Below are 7,814 nucleotides of genomic sequence, written 5' to 3'. Positions count from 1 at the left end.
TTTTTTTACAACTTAAGAAATACAAACAATATTTTAAATAGAACAATTACAACTTAAAAAATATAATTAAAAAAATTACAATAAACAATATAATTCTTCTCTGAATCCGGAAATTCCAAACCTAAAGAACCTATAACTTCATCTAGATCAAATCTCAACCGATTGTGAATATCCTCATCTCGCAAGTCTAATTGCACTTCGTGGGCATGTATACGATCACGATCCACCATTTTTTTCTTTGGACGACTTAGGCCTTCAAGTTCGTTATATAACAACGAGAACCATTCGAAAATGTCATCGTCCGAGGACGAAGAGCTATCAGTGTCTAGCGAAAACAAGTAGCTCGGAATATCCATATTTTTTTGTTTTGAATTGAAGTGGTGAAGAAATAGGTTTTTGTAGTAGAAGTTTAAGAGTGTTTTGAGTTGGATTGAAATAGTTGTTTATTTATATTGTTTTTTTTACTAAATCCCCCCCCCCCCAACGTTCACATTCTTGGTGTCAATAACGTGATGGCCATCACGCACAACCTCCATCACGCGTGATGGTGGGGCACCGACAACGGTGTTCGTGATGGGCACAGTGTTTAAAAAAACGGTTCAAACCGGCCGGTTGAACCAGTTAAACCGGATTTCGCACAGCATGCCGGTATTTTGGGTCCAGTATTTTTCACCGGTTTGGTTGAACATCGTACCGGCGGTTTTTGTCTCAAATACCGGTATTTACTGGCAAACCGGTTTTAAGTTCGAGAAATTTTTTATTTTTTCGACCCATATATTCTCAAAGTTACTTTTAACCCAATAATTAACATTTAAACGTGTAAACTTTATGACTATTTTTTTTTTAAAATTAAGTGCTTTTGCATTATTTTTTTAATATGTATTAACTTTTAGATTATTATTTTATATGGAATCATTTGGTTTTGGGTTATCTTTGGATTGAAGTTACATTTATATGAAATTATAAGGTAAACTATTCAACCGGTTGAACCATTTTTTAACCCAATCCGATATAATTAAAATACCGGTTTTTAAAACATTGGATGAGCATCCATCACGGACTACCCCCACTGCCCTTAACATTACATGTTGTGCATGTACAGTTGCTCAAACCGATTTAAAATCAAAAACCGATTTGGTTTGTTCGGTTTAATCAACAAAAATCAAAATCGTTTTATGATTGATTTCAGTTCGGGTTGAAACCGGTTCTTGACCAAGTTACAATCGGTTTCAGTTCGAGTTTTGGTCGATTTCGATTCGGTTAACCTTTTGAAATCAATTTTGGTGGAGAAAATTAAAACCTGTTCTGAATCTATAGTTTCAATGCGTTCCAAGCCGGTTTTATACATAATCAGTTTAAAACCGGTTCTTTTTGCCCACCTCTAGATACATGTATGTATAGTGCTATACATATACATATACATATATTATCTTTGTATAAGGATAGGGTTACATTTAGCCAAAAACACTATTTTCTAAATATTTAAATCAACTTGTCCCTTGCTCACAAAGCTACTACTTCTTCTTTATCATTTCACTTTCCCACCATTAAAGAATCTTGTTTCTTATAACCTTTTTACACAACATGGGATAGCCTTGAATCCACTATTAATTTCATAAAAACAAATTTTTTTTTTATAAAATTTATTTACTCATTTCATTATTAATAATTCTGGATCCTCAAAGCAACCACTCCACACAACAAGTAACAATAGTTGTTCATGGACCCATCCACCGTCCATTAGCTCGACCGGAAAAAATGTCCGGTCCATCAAGATTCCGATCAACCGGCCGGAAAGACCGCCACAGCAAAGTCTGCACATCCAAAGGCCCACGTGACCGCCGTGTACGGCTGTCGGCTCACACCGCTATTCAATTCTACGACGTCCAAGACCGGCTCGGCTACGACCGGCCCAGCAAAGCCGTCGATTGGTTAATTAATAAAGCCCGAACCGCCATTGATAAACTCGCTGAGCTTCCGGCATGGAAACCCACTGGTTTTTCAAACCCTAATGAAAGTTTGATTATTGATCGGTTTGAGCATGACCCAGATGATAATATGGGTGATAATCATCTGGGTTGTTCTCGGAATTCAAGCTTTTTGCCTCAATCGCTTGATTCGGACTCCATTGCTGATACTATTAAGTCTTTCTTTCCGGTCGGTGGTTCTTCAAATCCTGGTAATAATAATAATAATATTAATAATATTAATGGGTCTTCAGGTATGCAATATCATCAGGATTTGAGGCTTTCACTTCAATCATTTAAAGACCCAATTCTTAATAATAATAATAATGGTAATGGTAATGGTAATGGTAATTTTGATGGGTCGGGTTGGCCCGAACCCCAGCCAGGTGGGTTCGTGTTCAGTTCGCCTGCACCGCTTTTGCACCCGGTGTTTGCGCAACCAATAATAACCAATGAATTGTTTAGCAACAATTCTCGGAGGGAACCCCTTCAGTCCAGTAGTACCGCCACGCCTTCGATTCGTGCTTGGATCGACCCGATGCCACCGTTCGGGATTGATCAGCACCCGACTCTGGCTTTCCACCACCCGGGTGCGGGTTTTGGTGGGTTCTCGGGGTTTCGGGTTCCAGCACGAAGTCAAGGTGGAGAGGAACGTAATGGCGTAGATAGGCCGTCGTCTGCGTCTTCGGATTCGCGTCATTGATTTCGTGGTGATCTTTTCTCGAATAGGTATGAAAATAATACTCATTTGGTTGTTTGTTTATTTCATCATGTTTTATTTAAGTTTAGTGAATGTTTATGATAATTTTTTTAAAAAATGGCAGTAATTATGCAAATTACAAAGCAAGAGGGGATGGGAGAAGATTCAATGGATTTAGTTTCAAGAAAATTGTGTGAATTAAGGTTTTTGTTTAGCTCTAAACATTGTTCTTCATTATGTTGATTTAATATTTTTAGGCCATGTATGTGACCATGTGAATTGCATTGTTTTGGTTTATATTCAAAGTACTATGCTCAAACCGAGTATGTAATTTGTTTTGATGATGTTCCCGTTGGCGGTTTTGGGGGTGGTTTTTGGCTCAAGTGGAAGGTGGTAGTGTGAGGTGGTAAAAACGTTCAAAAACGGATTATGTGAGGGAGGATGGCGGTGTAATTGGCGCTGTTTTTGGCTGTGAGAGAGGCAAACTCCGAGCATGGTGGATTGTGGTGATGCCCACTTTAGATGCTTCTAGTAAATAGTCTTTCGTGATGAAAAATAAATTTAGTCGAATCAAATAGACCACATCCGAAACGTTATTGTTCATAGTGAAACATAGTAATCGGTTTCTCTAGACCATAGAAACCTTTGGTCGATATTGAATCTTAGAGAAACTTATTCATTACCTAAAAGCAAAATGCGACTCGAGTTACGGAAATAACAGTTTCAATGGTTTCTTTTTAACCATAGTAAATTAGAAATCTATTAACATCCATATTCAATTTTAGCTCATAATAAGGAAGCAATATTAGGTTTAGCGGTACTAAAATGTTGGATAACGCTTTGTCATTGGAAGTCTTGTAGTGTTCAAGTGTTGTGTGCCGCACTTTCAGTTGGATCAGGTGATCCGTTTCTTAATAATTAAGACAAAACATTAAGCAACACCAATAAAAAACTAGATTCATAGTCCCGGCTGGGCTCGAACCCGCGACCTTCGGCTCATAAGACCAACGCTCTAACCAACTGAGCTACGGGACTTTGATTTTAATATAGCACTACTATGATTATTTATTAGTTCGTGATTTCACATATTTGATCATTCATTCTACGTAATATAATATAATTTCGATATACTAATAACTAACAAGTGTAAATTTTCTCAACTAATAATTCATGTGAAGGAATTCAAACAAAAGGATTGGAATCTCAGACCGCTTACTCGCCTTGCATTCGCCAACCCAGTCCTTGCACATCATCGTTCTAGCTAGTGCCCACGACCTCCCTCTCTAGTTACAGAAACCGGTAGTAGAGACACCCAATTGTAGTTATTATTTTGACATGAAACATTACAAAATTCAATTTGTTTTGACAGATTTCAGTTAGTTTAATTTCAAATCATTTTAATAGATTATAACTTCAAATTTAGTCCCACTAAATTGTAATTACTTTGACAAGTTCCAATTTCCTTTCTTTAAATTCCCTATAAATTGAGTTGGATTAAATTTGATCATAAAGTCCTAAGATATCTCAAAACATTCATCACGTTTCTTCTAGGGATACAACATACGGGAACCAATCCACTTCTTCTCAGAATCTATAACAAGAACTCAAATTAAGATACCGCAAATCCAACAAAAATATCAAGACCACAAATCAATTTCCAATTGCAACCAGAATAGTTTTTTTTTTTTTTAAATCTAGGCTGGACAATCTTGACCCGTCATCTCAAAATTGGGTCAATACGATTGTTTTTTTTTCTTTAAGAAAATGTGGGTTGATATGGGTGGTTATTTGTCATAGAATTAGAGTGGGTTGATCGAGACAAGCCATTTCTAATAAACGGATCAGAATGGGTTGAAAATGGACACGGGTAACGTCAAACGTGTGTTTCCCGGGTCCAATATGCGTAATCGGAATTTAAACACGCGTAACCTACGTTGCAAACGTGACCGCTATTGAAGGCCAGAAACAAATAAAAAATGTACATGGAATTAAAAAAAAGATATTGGTTTTAATACTCGTAACTTTCATCTGTTAGCTGATAACACTCTTAACTTCCGATTTATTACCCACCACTTCCAACTTTCACCGTATTTGTTTATGAATTCTGGCACTCCTTGATGTGCTAAAAGTAGTTATAATAATTATTAACTAAATTAAGCTAATCTAGACACCAAATAATACTCTAGACTCTCTAAAACTCGAATAAACTAATAACCGGCAAGTGACCTGATCGACTCTAATAAAGCTAAGCAAGTCTGAATATCGAACCCACGAGACTGTTTAAATTACGTAAATTTACTAATAAAATAATATAATTAAAGACAAGTAAACAAAACACAAGACAATTTAGTTTGACATACTGAAATAATTATGAAAAACCACCTAGGCTGAAATCTTCTAAGTTATAGTTATCAATTAATTGGAAAAATACTTGTTATGGAACCGAGATCATAAAATAGACACTTAAAAGAAAACCCGAACTTGACCCATGACCATTCTCAATAAGACACCTATGAGTTTCTAATAAGTTTTAAAACACGCTAGTATTATATATTAAACTCCATTATGGTTATTTAAATAATTATGAACGAGTATCTTTATAATGAAATCATACCTTACATCGCGGAAATCAAAGGTAGTTTAATTAACTCAATTGCCTCGATAAACAATGTTAACCAATCAAACCTAGACGGACTCCTTACGAAAAACTAAATCTAGCAATCTTAATCAACAAAAATCTAATAAATATCCTATCACCATACATCTTTTTATGTTAGCAACATACTTTTATTCGTTTGACTAATAATATTATCCCTATGATCTATTCGAATTCAATCACAAACTAGTCGAAAGCACAAAGTAGATGACCTAACAAAATACTATTATATGAAACAATCACCAAGAATAATGTAGAATAATAAAATAATCAACAAAAACAAGCATACATATGCATAAATTAAATAAACCAAACAATTTATTGATTCGTAAAACCATAACAAAAAGCATAATCCAACTAAAATGAAATTTTAACAAAGGTTCATCGATAGCCTAGGCAATTTATAACGTTTAGCCTAACATCAAAAAATCAAACACAATAATAATAAAGGAAAACATGGTGAAAATAATGGAAACGAAATATTAAAGGTGATAAAACCCGTAGTCTTCAATCTCGATCGAATAGCACTTCACTTGATGATTCATTGCCTTCAAAACCACCAAATATTGCAATCCTAAGCTCCAAGAAACTCCAAATTCGGCTATGGTTCGTAGGGTATTCTTTAGGTTAAGGTTAAGGGTGTTTATATAGTGAAACTGGGCCTTAAACCTGACAAAACACGAAACTTTCTGGAATCTAATGCTTTAAGCGCTACACGGCCACGTAAGGGAAGCTGGCCGCACAACGTGGCTTAGGGTTCGTTAAGTTCAGAAGTGCTAGAAATACATAGGTGAAAGTTGGGAGTGGTGGGTACAAATTGGAAGATGAGAGTGTTATCAGCCAATGTGTGAAAGTTTGGAGTATTAAAAACTAATATCCCTTAAAAAAAACACTTTTTAAACCAAATTGTCTTAACCTAAAACTCGTTCCAACTGAACCCGTTCTAACCCGGTCCCTTTCAAACCGAGTCTGTCCCTACCCGAATCATGTTAACCCTTTTTTAGATTGAACTAATCAAACCGATAACCTGAATTGGTCATTATTTATCCTAGTTAACTAATAATAACTCATACTTACATAACTGATCAATAATGACCAGAACTATCCGTATTTGACCATTAATGAACCTATTTAGTAAAAAATTTACTACTTTACCATAAACGATTATAATTGACAATAATTGTTATAATATCTATCATTGGCTTTAACTATCCATACTCGAATTATTTAACCACCAATAACTATAATTGGCCATATTTTTTCTAATTAACCAATAATAATCCTAACTAACGTAATTGACCAATAATAATTCTAATATTTAGCCCATAATGGTCGGTTTTGGTAACAGCTTAGCTACCGCCGCATCATAATATTGTCCGCTTTGTCTGGGACGAACCACTATTGCCTAACAGATTTACTTTTGATTGCCTATTTGGAAACTTTCTAGGAGGTCACACATCCTGATAATATTTCCATGTGAGCACGCTTAATTGTGGTGTTCTCCTCTTATCCATTACTATTAAGCGCACAAAACAAGTTATGGTGTGAAAGATATTCACCTCCTTATAAAAAAGACTTCGTTCTCCTCCCTAATTGATGGGGATGTTACAGTTTTCTTATAGTGTGTATTGTACATTTTTAAATATATATAAGTATATATTTTTCCACATCATTTGCAATAAATTCTTTTACATAACTTCTTTGAATCTAATATTGAATCATATTATCATTTTTAAATATGTATATGTATTATTTTGTCATGACATTTTCAAAATATAGAATAAAATTTATTTGCTTAATTTATCTACGTATTTATTTACAAATATTACGTGTTAGTAAACATTATCAATTACCCGTGCTTATTTTATTTACATATGCGTATATTATATATATATATATATATATGAAGAAACACGGATCCACTCCCCGGGTATGGGTCCTGGATCCAATGAGTCTACAGGGTAAAGTACGGTAATTATAATTAGAATATGAGAATAACTTCCCAAAGTCCAATGACCGAACGCTGCAAAACAAAACACCGTGAGTCTTGTTACAGGAAGGACAAGGGGGGGTCTTCCTATAACCACCCTCCGGCGTGAGAATCAGTAACGTTTGTAGGGGAGAAAGTACTGAAGCAAACCGACTAAGTGTAGTCAGAATGTAGGTGAGTGAATGAATACCTCATACCGTTTGACAAGGTATTTATAGCCGAAGGATGTAGGAAGGTGATTGGGCCAGCTGTCCTCTTCCAAAAGATCTTTGATAACTGCCTGGACGCGTGTCCTCTTGTGATAGGTTGAGCTATACGTCCCATGTGCATGGGTATAACAACCTGGACACGCGTCGCCCAATGATAGGATGGATTGCACCCTGGCCATGTGCACGGTTATAACAAACTGGCCAGGTGTCCTTTATTTATTGGATGTTCAGTCACGTATTCCCCAAGTAAGAGTCATGAACCTTCTTCTAGAGAGTATTTGAGTGATGAGAG

At 35.6% G+C, this 7,814-nt stretch overlaps 1 non-coding gene and 1 pseudogene across 2 annotated transcripts; one reads left to right on the top strand and one right to left on the bottom strand.

Moving 5' to 3' along the window:
* The first annotated feature begins 1,758 nt into the window (after positions 1-1,758).
* LOC143595541 (transcription factor TCP3 pseudogene) lies at positions 1,759-2,875 on the top strand (annotated as a pseudogene). The gene is made up of 2 exons (XR_013146543.1): positions 1,759-2,696; positions 2,792-2,875. The product of XR_013146543.1 is annotated as a transcription factor TCP3 pseudogene (transcript).
* A 753-nt stretch (positions 2,876-3,628) lies between these two features.
* On the bottom strand, positions 3,629-3,702 carry TRNAI-UAU (transfer RNA isoleucine (anticodon UAU)). The gene has a single exon. It is a non-coding gene; the product is annotated as a tRNA-Ile (tRNA).
* Between the last annotated feature and the right edge of the window lie 4,112 nt (positions 3,703-7,814).

Source organism: Bidens hawaiensis, unplaced genomic scaffold (assembly GCF_021521415.1).
Source record: "Bidens hawaiensis isolate Kalapana, Puna unplaced genomic scaffold, B.hawaiensis_p1.1 tig00045313_1, whole genome shotgun sequence".
Classification (NCBI taxonomy): Eukaryota; Viridiplantae; Streptophyta; class Magnoliopsida; order Asterales; family Asteraceae; genus Bidens; species Bidens hawaiensis.
This window is presented reverse-complemented; position numbering and strand designations above follow the sequence as displayed.